The sequence below is a fragment of the Euprymna scolopes genome, chromosome 12 (assembly GCF_053919585.1).
Source record: "Euprymna scolopes isolate OS-2025 chromosome 12, ASM5391958v1, whole genome shotgun sequence".
NCBI classification, from domain to species: Eukaryota; Metazoa; Mollusca; class Cephalopoda; order Sepiida; family Sepiolidae; genus Euprymna; species Euprymna scolopes.
In genome coordinates, this window is record NC_136493.1 from 112,760,092 (window position 1) to 112,777,718 (window position 17,627).

Sequence of the window (17,627 nt, forward strand, 5' to 3'; positions counted from 1 at the left end):
CATCCTTTTGCCTGTTTTACAAGTATTTCAATAGCAAGTACTCTGAGGAACTCCGAGCACTATACCCCTGCGACAACAATACCATCGACAAACCCGACACACAGCAAAATCCCACCCCTACACTTTAGAGATCCCTAGATTCCGTAAAGCCTTTTTCTATCGAACTGCTGCAATTTGGAATTCTCTTCCGGGCCCCTGCTTCCCTGACTTTACTGACATGCAGAAAACCATATGTAATGTGAACAAACATCTCGCTGCCCAACTCCCTAAATAGTATCCCTGCAAATCTGGTCCCATATAGTAGCTCCTCACGACTAAGTGGCTTTGGGCCTTGTTTGGGATGAAATGACTAAAAATACTAATGATAAGAATAAGAATAGTCATGTTTACTCAACGCAATAAACGAGATAAATAACCGCAAGGGCTCGTGATGTAGTGGTTAATATACTTGGTAAAATCCAGTTGTAAAGAGTTCGACTCTTCTGGAGGTTGAAGGTTCAATCCTCAGTGCAAGTGATACAAACATACAATTTCGAATTACTTAGGGGTTCTCCCCAGCCAGGACTGACGAAACGAGGGCATGCTTATCCTGTGAATTAAATAAAGAGTTCCGTTCGAAATTACATACAGATTCCTGAGTGCGACAGAAAGATTCCATAGTCCGGTCAGATAAATCTGAAGAAGGTCGGAGGTTACATCGACCGAAACGTTGTAAAAATAACATTCAAGATGAAGAATAGTAGTCGATCCTTATCTAAAAAAATATATTAAAAAAACTACACTTGAATTAGAGTATTGTCTTTCGTTATGGAAAATTGCAATGTAAATGCGGAATGTACTAGGAAATAAAATTGTCTTAATATCAGATCAATCAATCGTCGCAGCTACTTGTCTTCTCATCTCAGTTGGGCAATAATCGAGTTGGTAAGAGATGTCTTTTCAGTACTTGAAGAGGGCGGTGGCATCCGGGAATAAGACTGATTCGACGGGTTTTTTTTTTGTTTTGTTTTGTTTTGTTTTTTTTGCTCTTTTCTCTAAATGTCGCGATATTACGACCACTTAGGTCTAACAGCGGTCATTTAAAATTCATAATGATCAGTTAGTTTAGGAGTAAATCCTGTACATCCAAACGTATTAAAATATACACATACCTAGCTTAATAGAAATAGATGTTAATCTGTATTATATTTCTTTGTTTGTCTCTCTATTCCAATTCTTCTCGAAAACTACTGGACCGATCTGGATGAAGTTTTGTAGGAATCTTTGTTATGATAAGGTGCAGTTTACTAAACGTTATGGTATCCATTAGATTCGCCGTTAGGATTTTACATAGATTAAGAGAGATTCGTCACCTTAATAACACATTCACTCAAGAATTTTCTTCGGAAACTACTTGGCCTATCTGATTTAGATTTTGTATAAATTTTTGTTATAAGAAGGTGCAGTGAACTAAGTATTATAATGTTAGGGATTAATAATGATTAAAAAGGATGAATAAATAATGCCATCGATTTGGCATTCTAAGTCAACGGGCTATAACTTTTGTCCGTTTTTAACGGGCGAAAATCTCCAGTAAGTTTATAATTTATAAATTCATCATTTTTTTTTTTTTTGCAACAAATATAAAATATTATTTATTAATTTATTTATTGCGGACTATTATCCTCATCTTCATAGTTGTTGTTTCACGACGTTTCGGCCAACTATTTCTCTGGCCTTCTTCAGGTAGTTAACCGCGACAGGATAGTAACTCCGAATTTCCTAACTGCATTCTCAGCAATTACTTCCTTCCATAGTTGTTGCCGTCTCAACACGTTTTGGCCAACTAAACTTCTGGTCGGCTTTGAGTAGGATTGAAACCGCAATGCTCACTGGAGCCGTAGAGATTCAACGTTTCTATCCACTGCACCACAGACCCCGAAGGGTGATCCACGTTTATTATCTGATCTTCCATTGTCGGGTCCGACCGAATGCTATACTATTTAATTAATTGGAATTCATTATTGAAATGAGTAATATTTATTAATTTATTTATTGTGGACTTTTATCCTCATCTTCTAGTTGTTGTTTCACAACGTTTCGGCCGACTATTCCTCAGGCCTTCGTTAATTGGTTAACCGCGACGGGATAGGAACGCCGAATCTTCTAACTTTATCTTCAGCAATTACTGTCTTCCATAGTTGTTGTCATCTCATCACGTTTTGGTCAACTAAACTTCTGGCCGGCTTTGTGTAGGATTGAAACCGCTATCTTTAGACAATGCTCACCTGGAATAACCACCTGATGAAGGCCAGGGGAATAGTTGGTCGAAACGTTGTGAAACAACAAATAAAAGTCGAGGATAATAGTTCGCAATAAATAAATGGATAAATAATACAACTTATTCATCTCAATAAGAATTTCAATTAATTAAATAAAATATAAAATAGTTCTCAAATATCTTTATTAATTCAAATAATTTCTAGATTATTCTCTTCGATAGCCTTCCATGATTTTTTCTGATTTCATTTTTATCTTTTTACTGGAGTGGGACATCGCTTATCCATGCCCTAATGCCACTCAAGGATAAGGGTTAATTCGGTCAAGTGGTCAGTGAGACAACACCGTGATGCTCGGTGATGGTGGAACGTGCACATTGTTTATTTATTAAAGATAACGGTTCAATAGGAATTTGTTCACATTAGACTTGAAAACAGCTATGTTGTAGTAAGCTGGAAAGCAACCCCACTGTATTCGGTTCAACAGACGAGTAGTTCAACGAAATAGACATTGCTCATGGAATCTTCGTTTAATTTTAAGCACAGATAGAAAATAGAGGAAATTGTTGACAGTTGCTGTAATTAGACAAATATTTGTGGATACTTTACAGGGGGTACCATGGACAGAAGCTTAGTCGAGCACCTGCCATGAAAATAACGATAGAGTACAGATAAACATGGTACGCCTTTTCTGTGAGAAAGAGGAAGTATGGTGATGAAGAGGCCTTCGTCCACAAACATTTGTAGTCGGTTTTGTACCCTGCTAAGGCAACATCTCCCTATATATGGAAACAGTAATCCATCTTAAGGCGTATTTGTCTCTTATACATTTAGAGGATTGCGTCGGGAATGAGCAGTAGAATGATCCAACGATTTTACCAGCGACATTGTCGACAGATCTGATGTAAGTGAAGGTTAGACACATAAGCTTGTCAAAACAGAGTTATTCTTCAAAACGCAAACCGTTCATTTCAATTGAGGGCGAGTGGGGATCAGAGCACTGGTGGTGAAAAGATAGAAGCTTGAATTTGGATGTATTAAAGGTGACCAGTCATCTTTTTTCCACATTGTACCATGCGCTCAAAGTCTTAAAGGATAAAATCAGAAAGATCTTGGTCATTGCCGGCTTGTGAAATGCTGTAAGACATGATGATTTCGTATGCATAAATATCGACGAATTTTCCTCTAATCTTGTTTGTCGCATAAGTTTTGAATTACATATGCGGTTATGCTTTTCTTGAGGTTAAATATTGGTTAACGTTCTATAGATTTTATCACTTTAACAACATTGGCCAATTCTTCTATGCCTCTTGCAAGACATCCCTGCCTTATCGTAGAATGTTACATTTTATTATCTTCAATCTTTATGCATTTCTGTTTCTGAATATTTTACGTGACTATACTTTAGATAATGTAGATTATTCACACTACTGTTCTCATCGTAAGTTCGTTTTTCACAACGTTTCGGTTGATATAACCGTCGATAGTAGCTAAAGTACTTGGTAAAATTCAGTTGTAAGTTATACTTTTCTCGTGTTGACGGTTTAATTCTCAGTGCACGCGACACTTTAAATCTGTGTGGAATTTCGAGCGGATCCCCTTATTTAATCGACGGCAGCAGCAATTTAAGGCGGGGGTCTATAAACAATGTTATAATTAAACATTTTTATTCTTATTTTTAAATATCTCCATTTCCTTTCATACACATATTTCTTGCCAAATACTTTTTTCATTCCAAGGCAATAAACTATCCAACTGTTTTTCTGAGGCATACACATTTTTCTCTGCTGAAATTCCACTATTCGGCGAAACAGGTAACACAGGCGTCGATGTATAGCAGGTAAAACCAAAATTAAGGCAATCTTAACCTTATTTACCAATGAATTTGAGGCAAAGCATTTATCATAACTTAACAGGCTATGTTTTTCTCCTATAAAAACATTTTTAATAGATTGAATTAATATTCCTGGCTAGCTTTGATTGGTTATCGAAAGGGTTACAGCCCCAACCATTTACCCCAATATAAAAAGAGCTGCATAGAAGACTTTGGGCACTATAGAATTCTCGAAAAGTATAGAGACGAAAACAGAGCAAGAAATATACCAGTTAGGTGAAGAGCCGACCAGATATTCAGTCCTGATAGAAAAACAAATCCAAACATCACAATTCTGGCAAAAATTCCTTTGAAACGAAAGAAGAACGGACGAGAGCAGAACAGCGCAAGAAGCAGTCTAGTCGGATGAAGAGCCGACCAGATATACAGTCCTGTTGAAAAAACAAAGACAATAGCCCAAAACCTGCAATTCTGACCAAAAGTTCATTGAAAAGATAAAATGGAAAATATGTTTGCAGCTTATTCAGAGAGAACCCCCTTCTTTATCGTCCCCATGAGGAGGAATTAAATCGAAGTAGTTCGACGTCAACTCAAGAATTAACGAGTGAGAGGAAATCATCCCCCTCGCTTAAAGTTTCAACAATTATTGATGCAAGTTGGTCGTACGATGCAAGTTGATGCAAGTTGGTGGCCGATTGAGTGAGAGAAAGAAAAGGAGGAAAGAATCATATAATTACTTTATCTTTTGGGGCGCGTTTCTTTTTGTTGTTATTTCTTTTGTGAACAGACGAACTCTACAAATTATTTCACATTTATCGTTAATTATTAATACAATACATATATCTTGGAACAGAGAGACTTTTTGACTTTTCTTTCTTTTGGAATGTTCGTTTGACGAAGTTTCTTCCACACTAATCATTTTAACAGTAGTTTCCAACAATCAGTAAAGTGAACGAGCGATCCTTTAGATAGCAGTGGCGCAATAACAGCCAACAACGTGAACGAGCAATCGTTTAGACAGCACAGGTGCAGTATCAACGCAACGTGGACAAGCGATCATTTTAATCGTAGAGACGATCATCAACGAGAGTTGTATGGTTGGAGGAACTTTCGGTCTTATTAGACTCAGTGACCTGTGACCACGAGGGGTCATTAGAGTTGCAACGTGTACCCGAACTCAGTATCTAAAAAGACTTTGTTACTGGCCGGGTTCAAGATCTTAAGGATACTATAGACTTTGTGACTGACTGATGCAACCCTAGCAGGTGTGACTTCCTGACAAGGTCATATTGGTGCTCGTGGCCAAGGATTCTTCTTACTTGGTCCGGGCCAGTCCTTGTGACATCCCAGTCAACGCTATATGTGTAAGACGTACTTTATAAAAATATGAATGTATGTATTATGTGTGTAAATTAAATACATCGCCTATTTTTGGAAGAATGACTAACGATATGTGGGTGTGCGTGTATACAGGTTGGGTAAAATTAATAACACCAACGGAACAGTTTTGAACTATATTTTAAGATGTAATTTGCAGAGTTACCCGACGTTGCCCGGGGCCATAAAAAACTAAATAGAAGTTAAATGTGTATAACATCTTTATTTACAGCATCTATTCCCCCCTTTCTGCCTTTCTATCTGTTTCTTTATCTTTCTCTCTTTACCTCTTCCCCATTTTTCCCGCCTTTCTTCTTAATCGTCTCTTCATCTTCCATCCAACTTTCTATTGTTTTAATATCTTGAAAATATCATTCATTTAGTATAGCTATTCTCTTTTACGTTACTGAATTCTTAAATTTATTCCTTCTGGACGTTGAGTAACACAAAACACAATGGATTTTTTTAAACGAGTTAATTTCGCAATAATATGAAGAGAAATTATGTTGGTAATAAAAATAGCTTAAAGAGATTAAAATGCAATTGTATAATTTACATTTACGCTTCTACGTCGTGTTTCTTAAATTTTTATTTCAGCTCGTCAACTTAATGAGAGAAATGTTTTACATATTCGTATTATTTGGATTCTTCGTTTTCTTTTGGCGCGCGGTTTTTGTTGTTGTTGTTGTTGTGGTTGTGGTGGTGGTGGTGGTGGTGGTGGTGGTGGTGGTGGTGGTGGTGGTGGAGAGGTAGATAACGACGAATTTGTCAGTAAGCGATATGAACGCTGTCTAGAGAATTCGGATAACCAATCAGATATTTCAGTGATGGAACGCCATCTTGCCATGAGAGATGGAGACACAAGAGTTTATGACGAGGGTTCTGAGGATCCGGTTTGCAAACAAAGTAGTTTAAAGGAAAGCGGAAAATGGAGAAGTAGTAAGGGAATAAGATGTTAATTTATAAGACAAACTCTATTCTTATAAAAAGGGGGAAATGCGATAATTGCTGCATAAGATATTAGCATTCGATTAAGTCGGGAACACATTGGGTTAGGTGTCAATCGTAACTGTTTCGAATAATCTCGCCAACCATGGGGCGGAGCAATTAAGAAACAAAAATAGAAAAATAGGCGGAAATTGTCTTAAATAATCTCGCCAAACAGGGGCTGAGCCGTTAAGAGACAAAAAGTGTTGAATTAACTAATATTCTCTAAAATAATCTCGTTAAAAGTAACTGAGCAATAAAGAGACAAATGAGGATTAAGGAAAAAGTTTTGATAACTAGTTTAGTTAAAGATTTCAAAGAGGAAGTAACCAAAAAGGAAACTATTTGGACAGTTAGCGTAAAAATCTATCAAACGAGCAATATAGTGATATAATTGTAGTGACTGATAAAGTTGTGAGTGGGAACCGAAGGTTGATGTAAGAGAATAGGAAAAACAGCTGTGGGGAAAAAAGTAAAAACTCGGACAAAAAAAAACATAAATATAACTGTATCTTGGAACACAATTTACATTATAAAATATATGTTATGAAGACTGTCAAGAAGCAAGAAACTGACTTTATTACTAAAATATAAAAATATTCCGTTTCAGTTTGATGAATTTACAGACGCAGGACCAATAAACATCAAAGACTTTTTAACTCTGATTTGGTCTTGCGTGAATTTGACTGATTTTACAAAATATTTTAAACATTAAAACTGTATTCTTACAAAACAAAGGTGAAACACTTCAACACTGGTTCAGTAGAATTTTGGAAAAAACACATACATACTCACTATTTAAATAGTTAACTGAGTTTTCCCCCTTTGCCTTTAAATATTTAGAGAAATACATTGAATTCTTTTATTTTTACAAATGAAAAAAGAAAGAAATACGGAAAGAAATTTGGAACAAAAAGTGTAAAGAGGAAATGTTGAACAGACTATATACTCAGACATTTTTATTTTGATTTAATTATTCATGTTTTATGGTGTGAATTTTTTAGTTTACTTTTCTTTTTTCTTTAATTACTTCAAGCAGGTTTAATTAAATCCTTGTAAATGAATTTTTGGAAGGGAAGGTATTAACAGAGCGCGTATAAGCGCGTGTGAAAATATCAGCAGCAGCCAAAGAATGAATGGCAAGCATATGCATTAGCAGCAGCAGCAAACGTTTGAACACTATGCAAATTTGAAAGTGTGCGTGGACTAAGGACACTACGTGGTCGACAAAGAAGAAAAACCGGACGAGATGGACATGTGGTCCCGTAGTGGCGGCAAGAGACCTATAAGCTGGTGTTGAGACGGCGAGGTTTTGTTAATCCCATAGCAAACGAAATTTGGAAAGTAACGGTAATAAAGGCCGGGTTAGATTTATTCATTTTTGTTTGTTTGTTCCTTGAGAGGTTTGAGGTGTAACGAACACGGTTCGACCGTAAAGACTTTACACGTTACACTGGGAACCTTATGCACGCTCACACCGTTTGGCATAAAGCTACGGAACTTGCCATGATAACTCATAAAGGGAAGGTGGAGTTTACGAGTTACATCGCTCACTCCCACCAACGAAGATGGGGTCCCGTGTGGTTTACTTATAATTATGAACCCTAATTAGTGTTCATATGTTTCAATGACGGGTACTTCTGTAAGTATATATATATATATATATATATATATATATATATATATATATATATATATATATATATATTAGAATTTATTGAATATCACATGTATAAAAGATATAGCATTCATTTAAAATTATACTTTTTTCTTTGTGGAGTATGGAATTGTGGCACATCTAACCTCTCAGAAAACACGTGTAAAATAGTTTGCTTCCAAATTGGTATTGAATAATAACATAGTATACTATGACTAACGGTATTAATTCTAAACACTGTGTATTTTATAAACTTTTAATGACGTTTAATCACGTTTAATGACGTAATGACGTTACGAAACGAGGACATCAATAAAGGATGACGTCATCGATAAAAGTAAGAGGGTAACCGGGTGTATTATACGGGGTCATACGATACAGGGTGGATACCCATGCACAGTGGATGAAGTCATAAAATAATCAAATTAGAGAGAAGAGTTAAGAGATATTTTATCGAAATAACACATGACACTGATAGTCTCCCAGAAATTAAGTATACTACTAAAACTCTTGTATAAAGTACCTGTTGAATTCAGCTGTAAGCTACACTGTTCTGACGGTTGCATGTGCGGGCTACACTCAAAACATAATTGCGAATTACTGAGGCTTCTATCCAGTCATGGTCGACGTAACGAGAGCATGCTACCCTCGTTGATTAAATAAATAGCTCCGTTCGAAATTCCGTGCAGATTACAAAGTTCGACAAAAAGATTCTCGGGTTAAACAGAAACATTCTTGACAAGATACACCTCAAGAAATTTGGAAGTTACATTGACCGAAGTGAAAAAAGCACTTAAAACGAGAATCCAAGTAGTGCATACTAAAACTCTGTTTCATCTTGCTTGTTTTGTTACATGAAAAGGGGACAGCCCTTTTCATGTAAGTAAAAAAAAAGAGAATCAGTTAAATGAAAATGATATCAGATAAAACAAGGATTGAACCTGTAGATAAGTTTTAAAGAACAATAGGTTTTAAATGGAATGTCCAGTTAAATTGTTTTCTTTTCAAATATTTTATAAATAAAATTTGGCTGGAAAATCTACTTGCATTCTTAGAAAGAATGCATAATAAAAATATAGGTTAGAGAATTAAGAAGTAAGTTAAATTACTTTGTAAAACAAAGAGAATGGGAAAATTCCTGGTCGTCAGAAACGGTTTCAAAACGTGCAAATCGCGCATGTATGAAACACGTGAGTTGTGGTCACGATTGCCAGACATACGTGTGACGTCATGACAAAAATGATTTCTCAATATAAGAAAGGGTTCGAGGAGTTAACAAAGAGAATCAGATTCAGATCATAGAATCAGAGAAGCAGAGAAGATCAGACCGATTCTCAGTTAGAGTCAGGGGAGAAGAGAGGAGTCAGAGACAGAGGTGACATGGAACCTTGGAAGCAGAGGCTAGAAGAAAAAAGAATCATGAAAAAACTTGAATTCCTTAATGCAAAGCCATTGACCGGTCGAAATGGAATAAACAAACAACTTCATCTTTTTGTATCTGCGTCTTCGTGTTACGTATTCAACAGAAAAGGTATTGTGAGTTTATATTATAAGAACTTTGTGAAAATCATCATCCCAAAAATAGGTAAAGAAATATGTGTCAATGTTATAGAAACACTCCCATTCACAGAACTGTCAAACGTATAAATGTCAAACAAACCATATCTCGGTCTAGCTATCAATATATCTAAATTCTCTTCTTTATTATGTATTACATGTTGTCGTATCTCCTATATTAACATGTACACTGTCTATTATATATACAGAACTGTCTCTCTCTTTATATATACGCGATATATCTGCACACAGCATGAACACTCTAAGACTCCTTACTAAGACGAACAACAACAACAATACATACGTCATCTTCTAAAATATAACCCCCTATGCAACAGTTTGCTGGCTCTTCCCTGTTCATATAAAATGGCATCACAAACCGTGTATGGATGACGTCGCAAAATGATGACATCTGTAGCATCGATATTTACACATCGACGTACAAAATCCAAATGCATAAACGCGTTTGTACGCATATCGTCGGCGCATACATTATCCTAAATAAAAACAAATTATATTTTAGACCAATCAGAAAACTTTCTGAATTTATTTGAACTGTTTTTTTCTGGGAGCTACCCAGATGCTTTAAAAGGACCGGATTTTCTTTCAATATACCAGTGGAGCCCAGTCGACCAAAGTCTACAAGCCGATGTCGTGTGGGTCCTTCTTTTTCTTCTACTTGTCTCACTTTCCATCTTATTTCATCACCTGGGTTGATGGGATTCTCAATGGGCTATATCTGAGTTAGGTGTCATTAAACCTGTATCATAACCAACAGAATGGGTATCATCACTGGTGGTAGTAAAAAAAACCCAATGGTTCCCTTCGTGTATACCTTGACCCACGGAATTTTAACAAGGTTATAAAAAGAGAGCATTATAGGTTACCAACAGCATCAGACATAATAGAGAAAATGGCAGGTACAAAGTTTTTTACTAAGCTTGATGCATCTAATGCATTCTGGCAGATTAAAGTTGATGAGGAAAGTGCCAAACTTCTCACTTTCAACTCACTTTATGGACGCTACAGATTCACACGTCTACCATATGGCATACACAGTGCCAGTGAAATATGTCATGCAAAAATAGCAGCTATCATAGAACATGTTGAAGGATGCAGAAACCCACAGGATGATATCATCATTTGAGCAGACACTCCAGAACTCTTACAAAAGAGAACTACTGAGGTTTTGAATGCTATAAAGAAATCCGGCATGAAACTTAATCAATCAAAGTGTCAGTTCAACACAACTGAGTTGACATTCCTAGGACACAAAATATTCAGTAGAGGGGTTGAACCTGATGACAGAAAAATGCAAAGCGATTATGAACATGCCAGATCCAGCAAACAAAACAGAACTCCAGCGTTTTCTAGGCATAATAAATTACTTAGGAAAATTTATTCCTAACTTATCAAATGAAACTGCACCACTTCGCCTCTTGTTGGAAAAATATAATATGTGGTCTTTTGATAAACCACAGAAAGAAGCTGTTCGACGACTAAAAAATTAGTTACACAGAGTCCAACATTAAAATACTTTGACCCAGCACTTCTCATCAAAGTCTCTTCAGACGCATCAACCATAGGACTTGGGGCTATGTTGGAACAAATACACAACAATAACTGGGCTCCAGTGGCATTTGCTAGCCGTTCTCTTACATCAGCTGAGGGCAACTATTGCCCGCTTGAACTGGAAATGTTGTCTATAGTATTTGCATGTGAACATTTCCATGAATTCTAATATGGCCAACGCTTTCTAATAAACAATTATCACAAGCCTCTCAAAACTATTGTCACAGAACCAATTTATAAAACCCAACCCACAATACACCGTTTCGAAATTGAATACACTCAGGGCAAACTAATGCACGTTGTTGACACGCTCAGCCGTGCAGCACAAAAGTACAACAATCCTGAAATCTCTGACAAAGAAATGAACATTTTTGTCCATTTTCTAATTTCTTCAATACCCATTAGCGACAAACGTCGACAACAGCTCATAACTCAGACGGCTAATGATGAAACATTACAACTGCAACAGCAAATCAAGTCAGGATGGCCACAGCATCGAAATAATCTCAACGCCTGTCTTCAACCATATTTTAATTACAGAGATGATTGGGCATACCAGGAAGGACTACTATTAAAGGGCCAACAAATTGTTGTTCCAACCAATATGCGAGCAGAAATGCGCAGGATTTTACATCAGGCACATCTTCGTATTGAGAAAACCAAATCCAATGCTAGGCAGTCTCTTTTTTGGCCAAACATGAACAAAGAAATAGAGGACATGATAAAAAAATTGCGATTCATGTCAACGATATAGCAATCGACAAAGTTCAGAGCCAGAAATATAGCATGACCAACCATAGCATAAGGTTGGTACAGACCTCTTCAGGCGTGGGGGAAAGGTTACCTCATGGTACTGGATTACCACTCAAAATATTTTGCACTCAGCCATCTCACATGTACAACTGCATCAACAGTAATAACCTGTACAAAACGCATCTTCTAGGGCGATTGTATACCGAAACAGGTAATATCCGATAATGGCCCCCAATTTAAGTCTCAACAATACAAGGAATTTGCTACAAAATGGGATTTTTTCCATTTAACTAGCAGTCCAGAATACCCACAATCTAATGGTGTAGTCGAGAGAGCCATCCAACAGTGAAGAAAACACTGCACAAATGTTTCCAGACTGGAGACGATCCATATCTTGCTCTACTAACCTTACATACAACACCTGGCAAAAATAACTCTCCTTCACCAGCAGCTAAACTGATGAACCGACAAATGAGAACACTTCTTCCAAGCATGATAAATAATGGTTATGATCTTTGCGGATCATCCCCAACTAACATGGAGAAGGTAAAACAGCATATAAGTAATAAGAATGTGCTGCCTTCGCTAAAGATAGAGGATCACATCAGAGTACGTCATGGGAAAACTTAGCCCAGGATAGGCAAAGTGATTGATCATTGCTCTCAACCAAGGTCATACTTGGTACTGATTGATAATGGCAGAACTATACGCCGAAACCGCCGAAATCTACTGTTAGTACCTCGTTCAAAGGTACAAACAGCACAACATTACCCTGACACAATATTTGGTTTACCCAAGCAAGTTCATCAACCAAGAGCAGAAGCACCAAACCAAGCAACTCCAGAGGAGGACGACCAATACATCAACCCAGATGGATGCAAAATTATATATGTTAAGTGAACTTACATTTCAATAGCAAAAGACCTTGGGAGGGGGGATGTTATGTATGTATATATATATATACATATATATATATATATATACATATATATATATACGAAAGACATTTACTGCGGGTTGATAGTTGAGGGCACTTTCAGTAGCTGGGGCTTCCATTAAGATGGCGTTCTGTAAATAAAAAGGTGTTTTAAATTACTTGGAGTCAATCTCTTTTCTCATAATGATATTAAATAAGTATCTGCACGGTAAGACAAACTTATTTTATGTTCACACTCACAAATAGATGAACTTTATTTATATAAATCACATACATAATCATTTATGTATACAACACCACCACCCCCTTTACAATACACCCTAAAATAAAACCCCCAGAAACCTAAAAACTAATGACCCCCCTACTAATAATTGGTGATCGAAACAACCATACATCCGTCAGATTAGAAGTAAGAGAGAGACAGAGAGAGAGACAGAGAAAGAGAGAGAGAGAGAAATAGAAAGATGGAGATGGGGAGAACGTGATAAGATAATAGTGTTCTTTATAGTGACAAATCTGCCATTCCTCATCTATTTAAAAGTCCTCAGGTTATTTAATCTTCTAAGGATGAGGCTGATCTCTTTGATCGTCTTTTTGCTGAGAATTCTTCTCTTGATGATTCTGATGCTGTTCTTTCTGATTTTCCTTTGAAAACTGATACGTATCTTCACTTTGTAATCATCACTCCAGGCATGGTTGCTAAGGTTCTTTCTAATCTTCATCATGCTAAAGCTTTCGGTCCTAATTCAATTGTTGTTGTCGTTCTCAAACGTTTTGCTCTTGAAATTTCTTCTTTCCTCTCAAAATTAGTTAATCTCTGTTTATAAAATCATGTGTCCTCTCTTGTTGGAAGGAGTTCTTTTTTGTTTTGTCTGTAAAAATGCTGGAGAATCTCCTTACAGTTATTAGCAAAGTTTTTGAAACGTTGGTCAACGGCAAGCTTGCTTCATTTTCTGAAAAATTTGGGTATTTTTATTGGTGTTCAGTATGGCTTTCGTGGGTTTCGTTCGACTGCTGATCTTTTAACGGTTGTAACTTAGCAGAGCTGTCAGTTTATGGATAATTCAGGAGGAGGGTGGGTCATTGCGCTTGACATTTCGACCGAGATATATAAAAACGATCATACAAAAAATTTAAAAAATACAAAAAAGACGATTAAGCAAAACACTCCGTTCCTTTTAACAATATCTCTTTTATATATACACTTGTGCCCGATATTATTCATACCCCTCGGATCTTTGAGATTTCTATAAGAATATTGCTCAAACCAGAAGGTAGACAATATTAAAGGGATTTCAAACAATAAATCAAGCATAAGCATTTAATTTAAACTCAACAAATAAATAAATTATGCAAGTTTGAAACATTATACAAAGAAAAACAATAATGGCACTAGTTCAAAATTATTCATACCTCTCTTACTAATAGTCAATAGCATGCCCTTTATTCTTAATAACTGCCTGTAACCGTTTTGGATATTTATCAACAAGGTTTTTACAAGCATCATCACTGATTTTTGACCATTCTTCAATGCAGTAGTTCTCCAAATCCCTCAAATTTCTAGGTTTCCGCTTTTTAACCTCAGTTTTCAATATGTGCCAGAGGTTTTCGATAGGGTTCAGGACGGGACTCTGGCTAGGCCATTCCAAAACATTAATTTGATTATCCTCAAACCATTTCTTGACTATTTTGGCAGTATGTTTTGGATCCTTATCCTGTTGAAGGGCCCAGTTTGGTCCTAAATGGAGCTTCTCCGCATCCTGTCTAATGTTTTTCTGGAGTATCTCCAAATATTGCTCCTTCTTCATGGTTTCATCTATCTTGACCAAACTACCTGGATCACTAGCCGAAAAGGAGCCCCAAAACATTAGGCTACCACCACCATGTTTCACCGTGGGTATAGTGTTCTTTGGGTTGTAAGCTTCTCCTTTCTTCCTCCAAACGTAAGAAGCATCCATATGGCCAAACAATTCAATTTTTGTTTCTTCAGTCCACAAAATACTTGAGAAAACGGACTCTGGAGAATTCACATGGGTCCTAGCAAATTTTAGACGTGCTGCAAGGTGTTTTCCGGTGTGCAATGGAGTCCTTCTTGGTCTTCTTCCTTTCAGACCATTTTCATGCAGAGTCCTTTGCAATGTTTGCCTTGATATTTTTATGCCAGAAGACTCCAGATTTTCTAAAATGTCCTTAGTAGTGGTGGTTGGATTTGCATTAACACTTCTTACAATAGTCCTGGTGGCTCTAGCAGACAGTTTCCTTTTCCTTCCTCTACCAATCAAGTTGGTTGTTGTGTGGTGGCTCTGGAATTTTTTGATGATGCTCTGTACTGTTGCTGTAGGGACCTCAAATTTTCTTGGAAATTGACTTGTAACTTAAACCATCCTTATGTGAATTCACAATTTTAGTCCTAAGATCATTACTAAGCTCTTTTTTCTTCCCCATTCTAATAATTTTTATTCTTTTATTGGTTTTCAGTTGATATCATTTTAATTTCTGAAAAATGCAAAAAACGAAATGAAATTAATGAAAGGTTGTATAAAAGCATTCAAAATAAGAATCAAACAGGAAACAAACAGTCAGAAACTCGATTAATACTGAAAAAATAAGGGGGTATGATTATTTTTGAACATTGCAGATTTTATAAATAGCTGTATATTTATTTTATTACAAGTATCCCGAGATTTTAAAATGACGAAAATGATCAGAAGAGGTTTATTAAGAATATGTATCACTATGGACGTAAACAATAAATTCTTACAAAGTTACACCTAATAAACTCAATTTTCAAGGGGGGGTATGAATAATATCGGGCACAAGTGTATATATATATATATATATATATATATATAGATAGATAGATAGATAGATAGATAGATAGATAGATAGATATAATACGTATTATATACGTTTGAAGCCAAAACAACGCATTATTACAAAATAAAACATTTATCTCGGAACGGTGCGTTTGGTCACGCGGGATTTGATTTTATTTAAACTCAACCAGCGCTTCTAAGGAAAAAAAATCCTAACGTGAATCCCGCGTGAACAAACGCACCGTTCCAAGATTAAAAAAAAACTACCTTAAAAACAGCAAACGGACTTCTACTTGCTGACTCTCTGCTCCAACAACAACATGGCAAAAAGAAAAACATACTGAAGATGAAGGTTTCCTTCGAAATATATTTATGAATTTTAATATAAATTTCAAACAAAATAAATGTCTGTTTATTTTGTAAGAATGCGTTGTTTTGGCTTCAAACGTATATAATACGTATTTTATTTTATTCCAACTCAACCGGCGCTTCCAAGGAACAAAAATCTTAACACACACACACACACACACACACACACACACACACACACATACATATATATATATATATAGTGCTATATGATAGCTTTAAAAAATCCAAATTCAATTTTCCTTAGTTGATAAATTATAACATTTTGAAAGGAAAATTGTTACAACATTGTTTCGTTTGCAACCAACAACTCAACAAAATTATGTTTTTTTTTCTCTCATTTTTAGTCGCTTATTAATCGAATAGATTCCTAAACAACATCGGAAATACATTATATATATATATATATATATATATATATATATATATATATATATATATATATATATATATATATAAGTAAACGTGTCTGTGTGTGCGTGTGTGTGTGTGTCTGTGTACATTTTCCTTCGCAACAACTCTGCTAATTTTCAGTCTACAGACTCGAAATTTGATATACAGTGTACTGAGATATGGGGAAATCGATGTGATGGGTTTTCGGCCAAAAATTTGGCGATTAAGGGGTCAAAGTTCAACGTGTGTGTGTGTGTGTGTGTGTGTGTGTGTGTGTGTGTGTGTGTGTGTGTGTGTGTGTGTGTGTGTGTGTGTGTGTACATTTTCCTTCGGAACAACTCTGTTAATTTTCAGTCTACAAACTCGAACTTTGATATACAGGGTACTGAGATATGGGGAAATCGATGTGATGGGTTTTCGGCCAAAAATTTGGGGATTAAGGGGTCAAAGTTCAACGATTTGACCTTTGAAAACTCTACAAAACTTCTCCGACAATTTGGGGTCTAAACACTTGAAATTTTAGATATTTGTTTCTTGGACATGGATTTAACTTAATAACTGAATAACTTAATAACTTAATAACTTAATAACTTAATAACTGAATAACTTAATAACTGAATAACTTAATAACTTAATAACTGAATAACTTAATAACTTAATAACTTAATAACTGAATAACTTAATAACTTAATAACTTAATAACTGAATAACTTAATAACTTAATAACTTAATACCTTAATAACTTAATAACTGAATAACTTGATAACTTAATAACTGAATAACTGAATAACTTAATAACTGAATAACTTAATAACTTAATAACTGAATAACTGAATAACTTAATAACTTAATAACTGAATAACTTAATAACTTAATAACTGAATAACTTAATAACTTAATAACTGAATAACTTAATAACTTAATAACTTAATAACTGAATAACTTAATAACTTAATAACTTAATAACTTAATAACTGAATAACTTAATAACTTAATAACTGAATAACTTAATAACTTAATAACTTAATAACTGAATAACTTAATAACTTAATAACTTAATACCTTAATAACTTAATAACTGAATAACTTAATAACTTAATAACTGAATAACTGAATA